The sequence below is a fragment of the Diceros bicornis genome, chromosome 20, assembly GCF_020826845.1.
Source record: "Diceros bicornis minor isolate mBicDic1 chromosome 20, mDicBic1.mat.cur, whole genome shotgun sequence".
In the NCBI taxonomy this organism is placed as follows: domain Eukaryota; kingdom Metazoa; phylum Chordata; class Mammalia; order Perissodactyla; family Rhinocerotidae; genus Diceros; species Diceros bicornis.
This window is the reverse complement of record NC_080759.1, coordinates 7,898,597-7,920,566: the sequence shown is the minus strand read 5'-3', so window position 1 is coordinate 7,920,566 and position 21,970 is coordinate 7,898,597. Positions and strand designations below refer to the sequence as shown.

The following is a 21,970-nucleotide window of genomic DNA, read 5'->3' as shown; positions in this document are numbered from 1 at the left end:
ATAGATTTTTTGTGGGAAATTTTAGGGTCTCTATATATAGAATTGTGTCGTCCACAAACAGTTTCAGGTTTACTTCTTCCTTTCCAGTTTGGACCCCTTTTATTTCTTGTTCTTGCCTAATTGCTCTGGCTAGGACTTCTAATACTATGTTGAATAAGAGTGATGAGAGTGGGCATCCTTGTCTTGTTCTTGTTCTTAGAGGAATAGCTTTCATTTTCTTCACTATTGAATATGATATTGGCTGTGGGTTTGTGATATACAACCTTTATTATGTTGAGGTACTTTCCTTCTATACCCATTTTATTGAGAGTTTTTATCATAAATGGATGTTGAATCTTGTGGAATGCTTTCTCTGCATCTATTGAGATGATCATGTGATTTTTATTCCTCATTTTGTTAATGTGGTGTATCACATTGATTGATTTGTGAATGTTGAACCATCAATGCATCCCTGGAATAAATCTCACTTGATCGTGGTCAATGATACTTTTAATGCATTGTTGTATTTGATTTGCTAATATTTTGCTGAAGATTTTGCATCTATGTTCATCAGTGACATTGATCTGTAATTTTCATTTTTGTGTTGTCCTTGTCTGGTTTTGGTGTTGGGTTAATGTTGGCCTTGTAAAATGAATTAGGAAGCATGCTGTCCTCTTCAGTTTTTTGAAAGAGTTAGAAAAGGATAGGTATTAAATCTTTGAATGTTTGGTAGTATTCACCAGGGGAGCCATCTGGTCCTGGACTTTTGTTTTATGGGAGGTTTTTGATTACTGTTTCAATTTCTTTACTTGTGGTTGATCTCTTCAAATTCTTTATTTCTTCTTGATCCAGTTTTGAGATGTTGTATGAGTCTAAGAATTTATCCATTTCTTCTAGGTTATCCAGTTTGTTGGTGTATAGCTTTTCATGGTATCTCTTATAATCATTTGTATTTCTTTGGTATCTATTGTAATTTCTCCTCTAGATAAAGCTGCTTTAAATGAGCACACAATATCTGCAAATCACAGATGCAATGGGTTTGGTCAACTTTTTCTGAATTGCAAGTTGTAGATCAGTTAGAAATGTCTTCATTCTATTCTAGTCCCACAATACTAGAATCATCAAATTATCTAGAGCTTAAAAAGATGGATGTAATATAAGTTTTGGTTTCTGTTTTCTGCCCTCCATCTTGAAATATCAATTTTTTATGTCTATCAAGTCATTATCATCAGCATAAAAATATGCTATGTCTTCTATCTTAAAAAAAAAGAGGTAAAGAACAACCACTTCTGTTGATCTATTTTTTCCATGTAACATCTAACCCATTTCTCTTTCCTTTACAGAAAAGGCCACTAAATAGTTGTAATACTCATTCTCTTCAATTTTTACCCTCTCGTTTCTTTCCATCCTATCTAGAAAAAGGCCAAAATTCTAAAAATAGTGTTCTTGGGCTTAAGTGATCCTGCCCTTCTCCCCTCCTTGTTGCCTTTCTAACTCCGTCTCCTTCCTTTCCTCTTTTACTTTTATCCAGCTGCACTGGACACTTTTTTGTTCCTTGAACACACTGGGCATGTTTTGGCCTCTGTGCTTTGCAGGTGGTTGTTCTTCCTTACATTTCTTTATCCCTCTGTTATACTTTTCACTCTATCTATGGTGTACATCATCTTCTTATTGCAAATATTGAGGAAAGATTCTGAGATTTGGACCATTGTTAAAGATCTTTCATAGGAAGATGGTATGTATTTATCTACCATTATGTATCATTCTAACCTTATCAGCTATGTCCTTGGAACCTCTAATATAACACTCTGAGTCATTTATACAGAGGAAATCATGTGGAGTTGTTTTCTTCTAAAAAAATATTATCAGATTTTAGGATGGAATGGCATCATAAGCAATGGCATACAGCTGATATTTCTTTTATTGTACCTTCTGTGTATATGAAAAGGACCTTTGATGTGATCTACTTTGTTCCTCACCCCTGCTTTGACCCCTCTTTTAGAGGCTGAAAGTTGTTATCTTAAGTCCTGCAATTAATTTGTCTATTCCTTCTTCTACAGAAGACATTATGCTGGATAAAGCCATTGCTCCCCCTTACATTTCTGTGTTGGAAGATGGGAAATGTGTGAAATCTGTCCCAGAAAAACATGACTTTCATGATAATCCTGAGTCATTTGATACTCAGGAGGCTGTGCTGAGTCAGAACAGATTCTCTGGTGATGAGCATTACTGGGAGGTGGAGTAGAAAGGAAGAGAAGGTGGACAATAGGACTGTGTGGACTCAGTTAGCCAGAAAGGGTTACATCTCTGCTCATACTCAGTATATCTCTGCTCATCCTGAGAATGGTTTCCGGACCCTTTACAAGAGGGAATTTTCGTACCAGACCTTTTCACCCTCATTACATTCTTCATGTCTCAGAATCCCCCTTAAGAGTGGAGATTTTTCTACAGTATGAGGAAGGATTGATTTCTTCCTATGATGTAACAGAATTTATCATTCTCTGTACTTTCAAAAGCAACTTCATCTAGTCCCTGATGTCAAATTTCTACCCTGGACGTCTCAGTGAGAGAAAAAGTAATGGCTTTACTATTCTTGAGGGGTCAGCAAGAGATCCTGCCAACCCCTTTTAAAACACAGCTAGATACCACAGAACTCATCCTTGTGGGCCATGATTGCATGTAGCATTTCCCATTCAGGGCACTGTAAGCTAGGGGTTGTGAAGATCTGCATTCAGAACCCAGTCTCCTTCCCAGTCTTGTGGGAAATGAAGAATGATCCCTCTCATTTGTCATTTCCACTGCTTATCTCTGCAACTCATCCTCCCCTCTTGATACACTTCCTTTTATTCCTTTTGGCTTTAAGCAATGCAAAGCTTCTTTCCTAGATTTGAGGGTAAGATTCTGAAACTAGTTAGCTACTTTCCTCAACAAATCACGGTTCTACATTTCTCAACATACATTAGAACAGATTGATTTTGAGAGTGATTTAAGCATCACAGTGGAATGAGATGTTCCCCTTGTCTCTCTCCTCTAAGTTACAACCAATTGGACATCCATTGACCAACAACTGACTCCCTGCACAGGACAACAGAATGCCTGAGATCCATGCATCTATGCATGTAAAGGTGGTTGGACTGGACCTCCAGGAGACAGGGGAACAAGGAGAACAGCCCCAAACCCCAGTAGCAGTGATCCAAAACGAATTCTCACCCAGCGTGCATAACGGTGACCAGAGTCTGCAGGGGTAGACACAGCACTCATGGCTTAGGCCCTGCCCCCCAGAGTGGTGGGTGGTGCACACTTCCTGAGGATTCAAAACACAGGGTGAAGTCAGTGACCCAGCCCCCTCCCCCTCCCTGGCTGTGGGAACCGTCTTTCCATCAGTGAGGATAGCATCCACAATGTGGATTTCCCAAGTGGGAGTTAGGTGCCTTGACCTGAGGATTCAAAGCTCACTGGCATGTGCTAGCAACCAGAGGCTGAACTAGCAGGAATGACACTCACTTGTGGCTTATCCCCTGCACCCCTAGTGCAGGGTGGGTGGCCTAGTGGTGGGTGGCCCACATATCCTGAGGCTTCAAGACAGAGAGCCATGCTGGTGACCTAGCCTCCTCCCCTTCCCCTGGCAGTGGCACCACGTTTTCCAGCAGTGAGGACAGCATCAATAATACAGAGGGAAATGCAGGAAACTAGTAGGGGTGAGGTGCCCTGATCCGAGGTTTCAAAAGCACAACGGCATGCTCCAGTGACCAGAGGTTACAGGACTAGCAATAACACTTGCATTTTAGCCCCTGCTCCTACCCAGCAGTGGTATGTGGCACCTGTGACCTGAGGCTTCAGGAACCACAGCAGAACCTGTGACCTAGCCCCAGCACCAGCACTTATGACACCAGCTCTTCCAGCAGTGGGAGCTGCATATAAGATTCTGGGCCCCCAGCATTGGCAGTGACACCTGAAATCCAGTGTCCCTGACAGTGGTGCTGCCAGCAAACCCAGATAACCCAGAAGCAGCAGTGCAAGTGGTGCACAGAGAAGCAGCACCCAAGCCAGTGAAGAGCCCTCAGAGAGTCAGTGGGGCAACATAAAGCCCAGGTTATCTTGGAAACAGCAGAAGTGCTCACAGCCTGGCAACCCAGTGGCAATGACTGAGACTGCAATAACATCATATGTGGCAAGACACAGGCAACCTCAGAGGCACAAGCAGCACAAGGAGGGCACTGATGACTCCTCTAACAGAGGCAGTGGAGAGTGGAAAGTGAAGCTCTCAAATACAGCCAGAAACACCTCAGAACCAAAGTAACCAAAGCCTTACCCAAGTAAGAAAGGTGTTTACTATCACCAGTGTGCCAGCAGAGAATCAAATCATCAAGTATCATGAAGAACTACAGTAATACAGCAGAACAGAAAGAAAATGACAACTTTACAGGAATCAAACTTGAAGTTATAGAAGATTGCAATCTACCTGAAAGAGAATTCAAAATAGCTATCATGAAGAGACTCACAAGCTACATGAAAAATCAGAAAGACAGTTCAATGAGCTCAGGAATAAAATTAAGGAACAGAAGGAATACTTAACCAAACATATTGAAATTCAAAACAAAACAAATTCTGGAGGTGAACAATACAATTAATGAGATGAAAAATAAAGTAGAAAGCTTTGCAAATAGATCAGACCATATGGAATAGAGAATTAGTGAGCTTAAAGATAGAAATCTATATATGATTCAGGTGGAAGAAGATAGAGAAATAAGATTTTTAAAAGATGAAGAAATTCTATGAGAAATATCTGACTTAATTAGGAAAAACAACATAAAGATAATAGGTATCCCAGAAGGAGAAGAGAAGGAGAAAAAAACACAGAGCTTATTCAAAGAAATAACAGCTGTACCTTTACATATTCATGTTTTCATGTTCTTTGGATAAATACCCAGCGGTGGAAGAGTTGGATCATATGATAGTTCTATTCTTAATTTTTTGAGGAATCTCCATACTGTTTTCCATAATGGCTGCACAAGTTTGTACTCCCACCAGCATTGTATGACAGTTCTTTTTATCCACATCCTCTCCAACACCTTCTATTTCCTGTCTTGTTGATTATAGCTATTCTGACAGGTGTGACGTGATATCTCCTTGAAAGATATATGTACCCCTATGTTCACTGCAGCATTATTCACAATAGCCAAGACTTGGAAGCAATCTACTTGCCCACCAAAGGATGAATGGATAAATATGTAGTATATATACACAATGGAATACTACTCAGCCATAAAAAATTATTAAATCTGGCCATTTGTGACAACATGGATGGACCTTGAGGATATTATGCTAAGCGAAATAAGTCAGAGGGAGAAAGTCAATACTGTATGATCTCATTCATAAATAGAAGATAAAAATAATAACAAACAATCACATAGAGACAGAGATTGGATTGGTGTTTACCAGAGGGGAAGGGGAGAGGGAGGAGGGAGAAAGGGGTGATTAGGCACATGTGTATGATGATGGACTGTAATTAGTTTTTTAGTGGTGAACATGATGTAATCTACACAGAAATTGAAATATAATGATTTACACCTGAAATTTATATAATGTTATAAACCAATGTTACCACAATACATCATATATATATATATATATATATATCGCTAGAAAAATCAAAAAAAGAAATAATATCTGAGAACTTCCCAAACCTGGGAAGGAACTGGATGTACAAGTACATGAAGCTAATAGAACATCTAATTATCTCAATGCAAAAATACATTCTCCAAAGCATACTATATTAAAACTGTCAAATAAATGACAAAGAAAGAATAGTAAGTGTGACCAGAGAGAAAAAAATAACTTACAAAGGAATTCCATCAGGTTTTCAGAAAATTCTCAGCAGAAAGACTGCAGGCTAGGAGAGAGTAGAATGACATAGTCAAAAGATTGAAAGAGAAAAACTGTCAGCCAAGAATACTCTATCCCACATCTCCTTCAGATGTGAAGGAGAAATAAAAATTTGCCCAGACAAACAAAAGCTGAGGAAGTTCATCGTCACCAGACATGCCTTACAAGAAATGTTGAAAGGAGCCCTCCTACCAGAAAAAAAAGGCAAAAGTTTACAAAGCTTTGAGCAAGGTAATAAATAGACAGAAAGAATCAGAAAATTGCAACTCTATATCAGAGTAGTTAAGTAAACAATTAAAACATAAAAAAATTAAAGGGAAAGAAAGCATCAAAATACCTATAACTGCTTTAATTTGGTCACGAACTCACAGCACAAAAAAGGATAATTTGTGACAACAAAAGCATAGAAGGGGAAGAATAAAAGGATGGAACCTGCATAGACTAATGGAGATAAGATGCTACCTGTGGAAAATGCACTATCTCATCTATGAGATATTCTATACAAACCTCAGAGTAACCACAAAACAAAAAGTCAGAGTAGAGTCAAAATACATAAATGAAGAGAAAACAGAAAAAAACTTCAATGAATACCACCAAACTGAAATGACACACAGAAATACAAGGAAAAAGAAACAATAGAAATATAGAACACCCAGAAAACAAAAGATTAAATGGTGGTATTAAGCCCTCATATATCAATAATCATGCTAAATGTAGATGGATTGAATTTACCAGTTAAAATACACAGAGTGACTGGATGGATTAAAAAACTAGACAAAAAATATACTGCCTCCAGGAGACCCATCTCAGCTCTAAAGACAAACATAGGCTCAGAGAAAGGGATGAAAGATGATATTCCAAGACAATGGTAAAACAAGAAAGCAGTTGTAGCCATACTTCTCTTAGAGAAAATAGACTTCAAGCCAAAAAAGTTAACAAGAGACAAGATGCGCATTCTATAAGGATAAAATGGACATTGTTCCAAGAAGACATAACACATTAATATATATGCATGTAACATAGGGCACCAAAGTATATAAAGCAACTATTAATAGAACTTAAGGGAGAAATTGACAGCAACACAATAGTAGTAGGAGATGTTAATACTCTGCTTACGTTAATGGATAGATCATCCATTGTTGACAGAAAGTCAACAAGAATGACCTTAAATGAAACACTAGACCAGACGGACTAAATAGATGTATATAGAATGTTGCATCCAAAATTAGCAGAACACACATTCTTCTCAAGTGCACATGAAACATTCTCAAAGATAGACCATATGTTGGGAAACAAAACAAGCATCAATAAATTTAAGAAGATTGAAATCAAATTAATGATTTTTCCAACCACAATGATGTGGAACTAGAAATAAACTACAAGAAGAAAGCTGGAAAATCACAAATATGTGGAAAATAAACAACATACTAAACGACTATTGCATCAATGAAGAAATCAAAGGAGGAATAAAAAAATACCTAAAATAAAAGGAAAATGAAACATAATATAACAAAACTTTTGGAATGCAGCAAAATCAGTACTAAGAGGAACGTTAAAAGCAATACAGGCCTAACTCAAGCAACAAGTAAAATCTCAAAAAAAAAATCTATTACTATACCTAAACGATCTAGAAAAAGAAGAAACAAAGCTGAAAGTCAGTAGAAGGAAGGAAATAATAAAAATCAGAATAGATGTAAATGAAATAGAGACTAAAAAAACAGCAGAAAGGGTCAATGATACTAAGCTGGTTCTTTGAGAAGATAAACAAAATTGACCGATCCTTAGCCAGATTCACTAAGAAAAAAGAGAAAAAGCTCAAATAAATAAAATCAGAAATGAAAGGGGAGGGAGGAAGTCAAGATGGCGGCATAGGCAGACTCTGAACTCACCTCCTCCCATGGACACAGCCAATTTACAACTACTCATGGAAAAATTACCCCGAGACAGAACTGAAAACTGGATAAGAGGAACTCCTGCAACAAAGGACAATCCTAATTGAGGCAGAAGAGGCAGAAACTCCCTTCTGGAGAGGAAAAACACGACCTTCACAAGCCGCCAACGTCATGGCAGCCCGGGAGCAGCAGACAGGTACGCAGCCCTCCCTGGAGGAGCGGGGCCCTGAGCTGAGGAACACCCCCACTGTGGGCATTTTGTGGACCCAGCATAATCCAGACGAGTGGCATAATATCTGACTTTGCCTGCTACTAAAACATTGGGGAGTACCCCCAGAAAAGCTGGTTCTTGAAGAAATTAAAACCAGCTCTTAAAGAGCCCACATGCAAACTCACCCATTTCAGAAAGCAACCTAAAATCCCCAGGAAGAAAGGTGCACGGTGCTTTGGTGAAAAGAGACTCACCTAATAGGCCCTGAACGCATCTCGGTGAGAGGTGAGACCTCTCCAGGGACTGGGACATCGGCGACGGCCATTGTTGTGGCCTGGTGTGGGCGTGCTGACACAGACGCCATTGGAGTTCTCCTGGAGGCCTGCTAGCCCAGGGTCTGCTCCACTTGATAGAGCACCGATTTAATCCAGCTCAGCCAGGGCAGGCAGCCCACCCTAGAGACTGGCTCCACCCAACAACAAGCCCTCAGGCAACTTGTGGGTCTGCATAGATTGGTGACTGGATTCTCTGCAGCCTCCCAACTGAGCCGACTTCAGTGGGGCAGGGCGGGCACAAGGAACAGGTGGAGAGTGTGGGACGGTGGTGGAGTGTGTGGGGCTCCTGCCGTGGAGAGACTGGGTCTGCTTCGGGAGGTCCGGGTGCTCACAGGGGGCAGGACTGTATTGACTGTGTGTGGACCTGTGGGCGGCGGGGCTTGTCAGCTGCAGAAGACTTGTGCTTCTCAAAGACCCGCATGGGGGGTTTGCCCCACCTTCCAAAGCTTGAAACAATTGGGTGCTCACATGCCTGAGGCCAGCCCCACCCAGCTGCAATCCTCAGAGAGCTGACAAGAGACTTAAAGACTGGAGGCTTATAGCAATTGTAAGGCCCTGAGCCTAACAACCTGCCACGCTGGGGGCCTACTCACTTAAAAGAAATACTGCAACACAAATGTGGTATTAGAACTTGCAGCCAAATGTGCTGGGGCTCCCCACACCTGATAAAGAGACTGAAGGGCCCACAACAATGACAAGCAGCTGAGCATTACAAGTGCTGATGAGCAGCATAACTCGGCCTCCCTGGGCGCCTACAAGGAGAGCAAACAGACCATAACAAAAGGACACACGTAGCCCACATAGGGGTCACCATTGGAACGTTGAGAACTGAGGGAAGCACACTGCAGGTCTTCTAAGGCATCACTTACATAAGGTCACCTATCCAAGAGCAGGAGACGTAGCTGACCTACCTAATACGTAGACACAAGCACAGGGAAAGAGGCCATATGAGGAGGCAAAGGAATACATTCCAAGTATGGGAACAGGACAAAATCCCAGAAAATGTACAAAGTGAAACAGAAATGAGCAACCTACCCAACAGAGAGTTCAAACAAAGATTGTTAAGGATGCTCACTCATGTGGGGAGAAGAATAGATGAACTCAGTGAGAATGTCAACAAAGAAATGGAAGATATAAAAAATAACCAATCAGAAATGAAGAATTCAATACTGGAAATGAAAAATTCACTAAAGGAACTCAAAAGCAGAGTAGAGGATACATAAGAACGGATCTGTGAGCTGGACAAAAGACTAGAAGAAATTACCCAAGCTGAACAGGTAAAAGAGAAAAGAATTAAAAAGAGTGAGGACAGTCTAAGGGACCTCTGGGACAACATCAAGCACACTAACATCCATGTTATAGGTGTCCCGGAAGGAGAAGAGCGAGACAAAGAGGCAGAGAATCTATTTCAAGAAATAATAGATGAAAACTGCCCTAACATAAGAAAGGAAACAGACATCCAGGTACAGGAAGCACAGAAAGCACCAAAGAAGATAAACCCAAAGAGGCCCACACCATGAACATCATAATCAAAATGTCCAGAATTAAAGATAAAGAGAGAATCCTAAAAGACGCAAGAGAAAGTCAAGTTACATACAAAGTCAACCCCAGAATGCTATCAGCTGACTTCTCAGCAGAAACCTTACAGCCTAGAAGAGAGTGGCATGATATATTGAAAGAGCTAAAAGGAAAAAAGTTACAGCCAAGAATGCTCTACCCAGCAAGGTTATCATTCAAAATGGAAGGAGAGATAAAAAATTTCCCAGAGAAGCAAAAATTAAAGGAGTTTGTCACCAAGAAACCAGTGCTACAAGAAATGTTAAAGGGACTGATTTAAGGGGAAAAGAGAAGACCACAAATAGGAAAAATTATCTATTTCCATGATAAGAGGGTAATGGATACAAATGCACAAAAAAGAGGTTAGATATGATATCAAAAACATAAAAGGAGGGAGGAGGGGAGTTAAAGAGTACAGCTTTCAGACAGAGGTCAAACTAAACAGACCTTCAATTCTGTATAGAAGAAAGGAACAGAGAAGGACTACTAAAACACTGAGGAAAAAAAAAAGTTAAAAAATGGCAGTAAGTACATACTTATCAATAGCTACTTTAAACGTCAAGGGACTAAATGCACCAATTAAAAGGGATAGGTGGCTGATTGGATAAAAAACCATGACCCATATATATGCTGCATACAAGAGACACACTTCAGACCTGAAGACACTCACAAACTAAAAGTGAAGGGATGGAAAAATATACTCCATGCAAATGGCAATGAAAAGAAAGCTGGGGTAGCAGTACTCATATCATACAAAATAGACTTTAAAACAAAAACTGTAAAAAGAGGCAAATAAGGGCATTACATGATGATCAAGGAAACAATCCAACAAGAGGCTATAACACTTGTAAATATCTACGCACCCAATGTAGGGGCACCTAAATATATAAAGCAATTATTAACAGACATAAAAACAGAAATAGACAGTAACACAATAATAGTAGGGGACTTTAACACTCCACTTACACCAACGGATAGATCATCCAAACAGAAGATCAATAAGGAAACATTGGCCTTAAACGACACACTAGAACAGATGGACCTAGTAGATATATACAGAGCATTCCATCCAAAAACAGAAGAATACACGTTCTTTTCAAATGCACATGGAACATTCTCCAGGATTGATCACATATTAGGCCACAAAACAAGTCTCCATAAATTTAAGGAGACTGAAATAATCCCAAGCATCTTTTCTGACCACAGCGGTATGAAACTAGAAATCAGCTATAGGAAGAAAATCAGAAAAGCCACAAATACGTGGAGATTAAACAAAATGCTACTGAACAATGACTGGGTCAATGAAGAAATCAAAGAGGAAATCAAAAAATACCTGGAGACAAATGAAAATGAAAATACGACATGCCAGAATTTATGGGATACAGCAAAAGCGATTCTAAGAGGGAAGTTTATAGCGATACAGGCCTATCTCAACAAACAAAAAAAATCTCAAATAAACAATCTAACAATGCACCTAAAGGAACTGGAAAAAGAAGAACAAACCAAGCCCCAAATCAGTAGAAGAAGGGAAATAATAAAAATCAGAGCAGAAATAAATGAAATAGAGACTGAAAAAACAATAGAAAAAATTAATAAAACCAAGAGCTGGTTCTTTGAAAAGATCAAAAAATTGACAAACCTTTAGCTAGACTCACCAAGAAAAAAAGAGAGAAGGCACAAATGAGTAAAATCAGAAATGAAAGAGGAGAAATTACAACAGACACCTCAGAAATACAAAAGATTATAAGAGAATACTATGAAAAGCTATATGCCAACCAATTCGACAATCTGGAAGAAATGGATAAATTCTTAGAATCATACAACCTTCCAAAACTGGATCAAGAAGAAATAGAGAATTTGAATAGACCAATCACCAGTAAGGAGATCGAAACAATAATCAAAAACCTCCCCAAAAATAAAAGTCCAGGACCAGACGGCTTCCCTGGTGAATTCTACTAAACATTCAAAGAAGACTTAATACCTATCCTTCACAAACTCTTTCAAAAAAATGAGGAGGAGGGGGAGCTCCCTAACTCATTCTATGAAGTCGACATTACCCTGATACCAAAACCAGACAAGGACAACACAAAAAAAAAGAAAATTACAGGCCAATATCACTGATGAACATCAATGCAAAAATCCTCAAGTAAATACTAGCAAATCGCATACAACAATATGTTAAAAAGATTATACACCATGATCAAGTGGGATTTATTCCAGGTATGCAGGGATGGTTCAACACTCGCAAATCAATCAACGTAATACACCACATTAATAAAACGAAGAATAAAAATCACATGATCATCTCAATAGATGCAGAGAAAGCATTTGACAAGATACAGCATCGATTTATGATAAAAACTATGAATAAAATGGGTATAGAAGGAAAGTACCTCAACATAATAAAGGTCATATATGACAAACCCACAGCTAATATCATCTTCAATGGTGAAAAACTGAAAGCTATCCTTCTAAGAAAAGGAACCAGACAAGGATGCCCACTGTCACCACTCCTATTTAACATAGTACTGGAAGTCCTAGCCAGAGCAATCAGGCAAGAGAAAGAAATAAAAGGGATCCAAATTGGAAAGGAAGAAGTGAAACTGTCACTATTTGCAGATGACATGATTTTATATATAGAAAACCCTAAAGAATCCACCAGAAAACTTTTAGAAGTAATAAACGAATATGGTAAAGTTGCAGGATACAAAATCAACATACAAAAATCAATTGCATTTCTATACACTAACAACAAAGTAGCAGAAAGAGAAATTAAGAATACCATCCCATTTACAATTGCAACAAAAACAATAAAACACCTAGGAATAAACTTAACCAAAGAGGTGAAAGAGCTATACATGCAAAACTATAAAACAGTGCTGAAAGAAATTGAAGAAGACACAAAGAAATGGAAAGATGTTCCTTACTCTTGGATTGGAAGAATTAACATAGTTAAGATGTCCATACTTCCTAAAACCATCTATAGAGTCAATGCAATCCCTATCCAAGTTCCAACAACACTTTTCACAGAAATAGAACAAAGAATCCTAAAATTTCTATGGAACAACAAAAGACCCCGAATAGCTAAAGGAATCCTGAGAAACAAGAACAAAGCTGGAGGTATCACACGCCCTGATTTCAAAATATACTACAAAGCTATAGTAACCAAAACAGCATGGTACTGGCACAAAAACAGACACACAGATCAATGGAATGGAATCAAAAGCCCAGATATAAACCCACACATCTATGGACAGCTAATCTTTGACAAAGGAGCCAAGAACATACAATGGAGAAAAGAAAGTCTCTTCAAGAAATGGTGATGGGAAAACTGGATAGCCCATGCAAAAAAATGAAAGTAGACCCTTACCTTACACCATACACAAAAATTAACCCCAAATGGATTAAAGACTTGAATGTAAGACCTGAAACTACGAAACTTCTAGAAGAAAACTTAGGCAGTATGCTCTTCGACATCGGTCTTAGCAACATATTTTCAAGCACCATGTCTGACCGGGCAAGAGAAACGATAGAAAAAATAAACAAATGGGACTACATCAAACTAAAAAGCTTCTGCACAGCAAAGGAAACCATCAACAAAACGAAAAGACAACATAACTATTGGGAGAAGATATTTGCAAACCATACATCTGATAAGGACTTAATCTCCAAAATATGTAAAGTACACATGCATCTCAACAACAAAAAAACTAACAACCCAATTAAAAAATGGGCAAAAGACCTGAACAGACATTTTTCCAAAGAAGATATACAGATGGCCAACAGACACATGAAAAGATGTTCAAAATCATTAACTATCAGGGAAATGCAAATCAAAACTACAATGAGATATCACCTCACGCCCATCAGAAGGGCTATAATTAACAAGACAGGAAACAACAAATGTTGGAGAGACTGTGGAGAGAATGGAACTCTCATACACTGCTGGTGGGAGTGCAAACTGGTGCAGCCACTATGGAAAACAGTATGAAGATTCCTCAAAATATCAAGGATAGAACTACCATATGATCCAGCTATTCCACTGCTGGGTATTTATCCAAAGAACTTGAAAACACCAATGCATAAAGATACATGCACCGCTGTGTTCATTGCAGCGTTATTCACAATAGCAAAGACTTGGAAGCAACCTAAGTGCCCATCAAGGGACGAATGGATAAAGAAGATGTGGTATATATACACAATGGAATACTACTCAGCCATAAGAAACGATGAAATCCAGCCATTTTTGACAACATGGATGGACATTGAAGGTATTATGCAAAGTGAAATAAGTCAGAGGGAGAAGGTCAAATACCATATGATTTCCTTCATTAAGTAGTAGATAATAACAACAATAAACAAACACATAGAGACAGAGATTGGATTGGTGGTTACCAGAGGGGTGGGGGAGGGAGGAGGGTGAAAGGGATAATTCGGCACATGTGTGTGGTAATGGGTTGTACTTAGTATTTTGGTGGTGAACATGATGTAATCTATGCAGAAATAGAAGTATAATGATGTACACCTGAAATTTATATAATGTTATAAACCACTGTTACTACAATAAACAAAAATTAAAAAAAAAAAAAGGAAAATGGTGGTGTTAAGTAGATACCATTGCCTCAAACTTGCCCTATTCCAAGTCTAAGCTCATAAACACAATTACCCTATTTTGTTTCTTTCATCAAAAAAAATTTCAAAATGGCCCTTCTTTTCCTGATAGAATTAATTAGCCCATGATCATAGCATCTGGACATAGCCCACATACAAGAAAAAGACACCTGAAAATGCAATATTTATGTCACGCAAATATGACTATATTCTAATAATACGTACCTTATTTCTGGGTTGCTTTCCCTTTTGGAAATTTCAATATCATCTGGATCCCCTCCTCAAAATTATAGCTCTTCCTATTAGGAGACATTAAACATTTTCCATGAAAGATTGATTGTTTGTCTACCCTGAAAACTCTGTCTTTCCCAGCCCTCCTGGATTTCCATAGATTTCTGCACACATTCTTATCCTCAATGACTGACGCAGAATCATTCACTAAGATGATAGCATGTGTAGCAGGCTTAAAGTGCTAATGGAGATTGTCTTCAGAGTATTCCATCCCTAGATGTTAATTGTATTAAATTTCCAAAATTAGCATATGCATCTCTCCTCTCCAAATACTACTAGATAATAATTATAAGAATTCCTCATAGAGCATATTGAGAAAAAAACTATCCCTCTAGAATTATAACCACAAGTCTTATACCAAACTCCTTTTGTAGCTATAGAATTTGTAACTAGAGGTCAATTTAACAAGGGTAATCCCGCATTTTAGAAATTATGGAAGAATTAAGCTAAACTCAATGAACATATGAAAGAATTCAACTACCTAAATCTTGAATAGAATTTTAAAAATTATTATGGTAAAAATATATTTAAAATTTTGCTTTTTAGCTATTTTTAAGTGTACAATTCAGTGGCATTAATGATATTCAGTCTGCTGTGCATCCATTACCACTATCTTTTTTCAAAACCTTTCATCACTCCAAACAGAAATTCTATACCTTCTAAGCAGTCATTTCCCCGTTCCTCATCCCCCAAGCCATGGTATCCTCTAATCTACTTTCTATCTCTATGAATTTGCCTATTCCAGACGTTTTTCATATAAATGGAATCCTATAATATTTACCCATTTTGTGTCTATTTCACATAGTATAATGCTTTCATGTTTTATCTATGTTATAACATACGTTAGAATTTCATTTGTTCTTAGAGTTGAATAGTATTCTATTGTGTGTATAGACTACATTTTGTTTATCCACTCAAGTGTCGATGAGCACTTAAGTCGCTTCCACTTTTTGGCTACTGTGAATAATACTGCTATAAGTCGGGTGTACACATATCTCTTCAAGACTTTTATTTAATTTTGGGGGTAATTCTATATTTGGGTATACTATTTTTAATATTTTGAGGAAATATATTGTTTTAATGGTGGCTTCACTATTTTACATCATTTTCAGCATTGCACAAGTGTTCTAATTTCTCTGTGTCCTCTGCAACATTATTTTCCAGGTTTTTTTGATAGTAACCATTCTAATGAGTGTGAAGTGGTAACTCATTCTGGTTTAAATTTGTGTTTCTCTCATGATTAGTGATATTGAGCATTTTTTTCAAGTATCTTATTAGCTATTTGTATATCTTCTTTAGAAAAAATGTACAGGCATTCTGATGGGCGTGAGATGAAATCCAGCCATTTGTGACAACATGGATGGGAGGGTATAATGCAAAGTGAAATAAGACAGGGGGAGAAGGTCAAATACCGTATGATTTCCTTCATTAAGTAGTAGATAATAACAACAATAAACAAACACATAGGGACAGAGATTGGATTGGTGGTTACCAGAGGGGAAGGGGGGAGGGAGGAGGGTGAAAGGGATAATTCAGTACATGTGTGTGGTGATGGGTTGTAATTAGTATTTTGGTGGTGAACATGATGTAATCTATGCAGAAATAGAAGTATAATGATGTACACCTGAAATTTTTACAATGTTATAAACCAATGTTACTCCAATAAACAAAAAATTAAAAAAAAAAGAAACAATGTATACTCAAGTGCTTTGTCCATTTTTGAATCAAGTTGTTTGTCTTTTTGTTATTGTTGTTGAGTTTTAGGAATTCTCTGTATATTCTGAATAAAAATTCCTTAATAGATATGTGGTTTCCAAATATTTTCTCTCATTTTTTGGGATTGCCTTTTTACTCTGTTGAGAGTGTCCTTTGATGCATAAGAGTTTTTAACTTTGATGAAGTCCAATTTAATCTATCTTTGTTGTCATTGTTGCCAGTGCCTTTGGTGATGTATGCAATAAATTATTCCCAAATCCAATGTAATGAAGCTTTCCCCATTTTCTTCTATATGTTTTATAGTTTTAGCTCTTACATTTAGGATTTGATCCATTTTGAGTTAATTCTTTTTTGTATATGGTGTTAGATAAGGGTCCAAGATCATTCTCTTACATGTGGATATTCAATTTTCTCAACACCATTTGTTGAAAAAACTGTTCTGCATTGAAAGATTTTGGCACCAGTGTTGAACTGTATTTTATTATATATGCTAGCGTTTATTTCTAGGCTCTATTTTCCATTATAATGGCCTATATGTCTGTCTTTATGCCAGTACTGGACTGTTTTGATTGCTGTAACTTTGTAGTAAGTATTGAAATCAGAAAATGTGAGTCTGCAAACTTCATTAATTTTTTTCAAGATTGTTTTGGCTATAAGGGATCCTATGAGATTCTATATAAATTTTAGGATGGATTTTTCTATTTATGTAAAAACATTATTTACATTTTGGTAGGAATTGCACTGAGCTTGAAGATTGCTTTGGCTAGCATTGACATCTTAACTATATTAAATCTTCCAATGCATGAACACGGTATGTCTTTATATTTATTTATGTCTTCTTGAATGTAATTCATCAATGTTTTATAGTTTTAAATGTGAAAATCCTTCACCTTTTTGGTTAGCTTAATTCTCAGTTATTTTATTCTTTTTGGTGATATTGTAAATGGAATTGTTTTTTTTTAATTTCTTTTTCAGATTGTTGATTGTTAGAGAACACAAATTATATTTGCATGTTGATTTTATATCCTGAAATTTTGCCGAATATGTTTATTAATTATAACAAGGTTTTTGTGGAATCTTTGGGGTTTTCATTATGTATACATAGGATTCTATCATCTGCAGAGATAATTTCACCTCTTTCTTTCCAATTTGGATGTCTCATTTATTTTTTCTATTGTTTTTTATTTTCTATTTTATTCATTTCTATCTGATCTTTATTATTTTTTCCTTCTGCTAGCTTTAGATTTTGTTTGTTCTTCTTTATTAGTTCCCTAAGTTATAAAGTTAGGTTATTGATTTGAGATTTTTCTTCTTTTTAATGTAGGCATTTATAGCCATAAATTTCTCTCTTAGCAGTGCTATCACTGCATCTCAGAAGTTTTAGTACATTGTGCTTTCATTTTCATTCATCTCAGTAGTTTTCTAATTTCCCTGTGTTTTCTTCTTTGATCCATTCCTTGTGTAAGAGCATTGTATAATTTCCAGAAATTTGTCAGTTTTCTAGTGTTTCTTCTGTTATTGATTTCTAACTACTTCTGTTGTGGTCTAAGAAAATACTTTGCATGGTATCTATCTTTATAAATTTATTGAGGCTTAATTTGTGGCCTAAAATGTGGTCTATCTTCAAGAATGTCCCATGTATACTTGAAAAGAATGTGTACTCTGTTGTTGTTGGGTAGAATATTCTGTATATGTCTATAAGATCTATTTGGTTTATTGTGTTAAGTCTTCTAGTTCCTTAGTTATCTTCTGTCTGATTGTTCTACCCATTATTGCACGAGAGATTTTAAAGACTCCAACGTTATTGTAGACTGTCTGTTTCTCCCTTCAATTCTGCCAGTTTTTGCTTTATTTATTATGGTGGTCTGTTATTAGCTGTGGAAATGTTTATAATTGCTATATCTTCTTACTATGTCGATTCTTAGATATATATATATATATATAACATCCTTTTTTTTCTTTAGGTTTATTTTGTCTGACATTAGTATGGCACCTCTGCCCCATTTTGCTTATTATTTGCATCAAATATCTTCTTCCATTCTTTAACCTTCAATCTATTTGTGTCATTGTTTCTAAAGTGAGTCTCTTTTACACAGCATGTAATTGGATCTTGAGGCTTTTTAGTCTATTCTTTCAATTACTATCTTTTGATTGGAATTTAATTAATTTACATTTAAAGTAATAACCAATAAGGAAGGACTTACTTTTGTCATTATACTATTTGCTTTCTATGTGTATTGTAGCTATTTTCTTCCTAAATTTTGCAATACTGATTTCTGTTGTTGTTTAGTTGGCTTTTTTTTTTGCAATTAAAAGTTTCAATTTCTTTCTCTTTTTATTTTGAGTATATCCTATAGCTATTTTATTTGTAATTACCATGAGGATAACAATTCACATTATAGAGATATTACACACTCATTTGAATTTGTATCAGCTTAACTCCAACAACATACAAAATTTCTGCTCCTATACAGTTTTGTTCCAACTCTTTTCAGTTATTATGTCACAAAATTGCATTTTTATGCATTGAACGTTCAAAACCTAAACTAATTTTTTTATTCATTAGTATCTTAAATCATGTGAAAAATAAAAAGTGAAGTCAAAAGTTACAATAATAAAATAACCCTAGATTTACAATTGCCCATGTATCTAGCTTTTCCAGAGATCTTTGTTTCTTCTTACGGCTCTGAAGTATTGTCTAGTGCCCTTTTATTTCAACCTAAAGGATTCTCTTTAGCATTTCTTGCATAGCAGGTCTAGTGGTAACAAATTCCCTCAGCTTTTGTTCTTCTGGAAATGTCTCAAATTCTCCTTTACTTTTGAAGGGCAATTTTGCTAGATATAGGATTCCTTGTTGGCAGATATTTTTTCCTTCTGCACCTAGAATATTTCAACCCACTGCCTTCTGATATCCAAGATTTCTAATGAGAAATCCATTGATGATCTTATGGAAGCTGCTCTGTATGTTATGAGTCACTTTCTTTGCTGGTTTTAAGTTATTCTTTTTGTATTTGTCATCATGAGTTTGATTATAATGTGCCAGTGTGAGTCTCATTGGGTTTATCCTGCTTTTTTTGAGATTCTTGGATGTTTAAATTTGTGTTTCATCAAATTTGGGAAAATTGTGACCATGGTGTATGATCCTTTTAATGTGCTGTTGAATTAAATTTGATAGTATTTTATTGAGGTTTTTGCACCTATGTTCATCAGGGATATTGGTCTGTAGTTTCCCTTTCTTATAGTATTTTTGTCTAATATTCGTATCAAAGTAATGCTAGTCTCATAAAATTAGCTTGGAAGTGGTGCTTCTCATTTTTTGGGAGAGTTTGAGAAGGATTGGTATTAATTATTCTTTAAATGTTTGGTAGAAATATCTAGTGAAGCCATCTGTTCCTGGTATTTCTTTGTTGGGAGGTTTTGATTCAATATCCTTATTGGTCATAGATTTGTTTATATTTTCTATCTTTGTATTTCATTCTTGACAGGTTATATGTTTCTAGTAATTTATCAGTATCTTCTAAGTTATCCAATTTGTTGGTGTGTAATTGTTCCACTTTATTCTTTTTATTTTTGTGGTAATGTAATGTCTAATTTTTACTCTTTTTTTTAATTGTTGCTATTTGAGTCTTCTTTTTCTTATTCTAGCTAAGTTTATCAATTTTTTTCATTTTCTAAAATACTAACTCTTAGTTCCATGTATTTATTTATTGTTTTTCTATTCTCTATTTTGTCTATTTCTGCTCTGATTTTTAATATCTTTTCTTCTGCTAACTTTGTTTAATTCATTCTTTTTCTAATTCCTTGAGGTGTAAAGTTGGTGTTTTATTTGTTTTTTTTTTTAATGTAGGAGTTTCCACTATAAACAGTTTCCACTAAAATAGTTTCACTACTACTCCCTCCTCTTAGTAATGCTTTTGATGTACTCAATAGATTTTGGTGTGTTGTGTTTCATTTCAATTTTTCTCAAGATATTATTTTGGGGGGTTGAGGAAGGGTCACCCTGAGCTAACATCCATTGATAATCTTTCTCTTTTTTTGCTTGAGGAAGATTAGCCCTGAGCTAACATCCGTGCCAATCTTTCTCTATTTTGTATGTGGGATGCCTCCACAACATGATTGATGAGTGGAATAGGTCTGTGCCCAGGATCTGAACCCATGAACCTAGACCATTGAAGCAGAGCATGTAGAACTCTAACCACTTAACCATGGGGCCAGTCCCCCTCAAGATAGTTTATAATTTTTCTTGTGATTTCTTCTCTGACTCATTGGTTGTTCAAGAGTGGGTTGTATAATTTCAGCTTTTGTGAATTTTCCAATTTTCCTTTTCCTATTGATTTCTAGTTTTATTCCATTGTGGTCAGAAAATATACCTGCTATGATATCAATCTCCTTACATTAATTAATATTTGTTTTGTGACCTAATATGTGATATATCCTGAAAAAATATTGTATGTAAACTTGAGAAGAATGTGTATTTGGTTGTTGTTGCGTGGAGTGTTTTGTATATATCTATTATATTTGATCTTTATATAGTGCTATTCCCCTCTGATTCCTTATTGATCTTTTGTCTGATTGTTCTATCCATTATTGAAAGTGAGATATTAAAATCTCCTACAATTATTTTGTTACTTCCTATTTCTCCATTCATTTCTGTCAAAGTTTTCTTCATACTTAGGTGCAATATATTTATAGATGTTATATCTTTCTGATGAACTGATCTTTTTTTTTGAGGAAGATTAGCCCTGAGCTAACATCTGTTGCCAATCCTCCTCTTTTTTGCTGAGGAAGATTGGCCCTGGGCTAATGTCCGTGCCCATCTTCCTCTGCTTTATATGGGATGCTGCCACAGCATTGCTTGATAAGCAGTGCATAGGTCCACGCCCAGAATACGAACCTGCAAACCCTGGGACACCAAAGTGGAGCATGTGAACTTAACCACTATACCACTGGGCTGGCCCCTGAATTGACCTTTTTATTGTTATATAATGTCCTTGCTTGTCTTGTATCAGTTTTTGACTTAAAGTCTATTTTTCTAACAAAAGAATGGTTACCCATGCTCTCTTTAGGTTATCATTTATATGGAACATCTTTTTATACCCTTTTGCTTTTAGTCTACGTGAGTTCTTACATCTAAAGCAACGTGTTGTGAGGAGCAATGTCAGCATCATAGTGGTGTGAGTAGTTTCTTTTTTATCCCCCTTAAATTTAAAACTACTAAGACATCCATAATTGAACAAAAGCACCTCTGCCCAGCACACTAGAAAACCCAAGAGATCCATCAATATATGCACCTGAAAGTGGGTAAATTGGACTGTGGAGGAGGTGGCAGAGCCAGGGGAGTGGTGGCAGAGGTCAGAAGTGGAAGGAACAGGTGGCAGGCCAGCAAGACCATTCTGGCAGGGAAAGTTGGAGGGTGAAGGTGGTAAATGGGGCTCTGCCTGGCTGCAGAGGCTGCCGATAGAGGGACTGGTGCTCTCTCTGAGGAGAGACCA

General features: G+C 36.7%; 1 pseudogene; it reads left to right on the top strand.

The window, feature by feature from the left end:
• LOC131418858 (olfactory receptor 2W3-like) overlaps nucleotides 1–21,970 on the top strand; it is a 98,644-nt pseudogene that overhangs the window by 54,028 nt on the left and 22,646 nt on the right.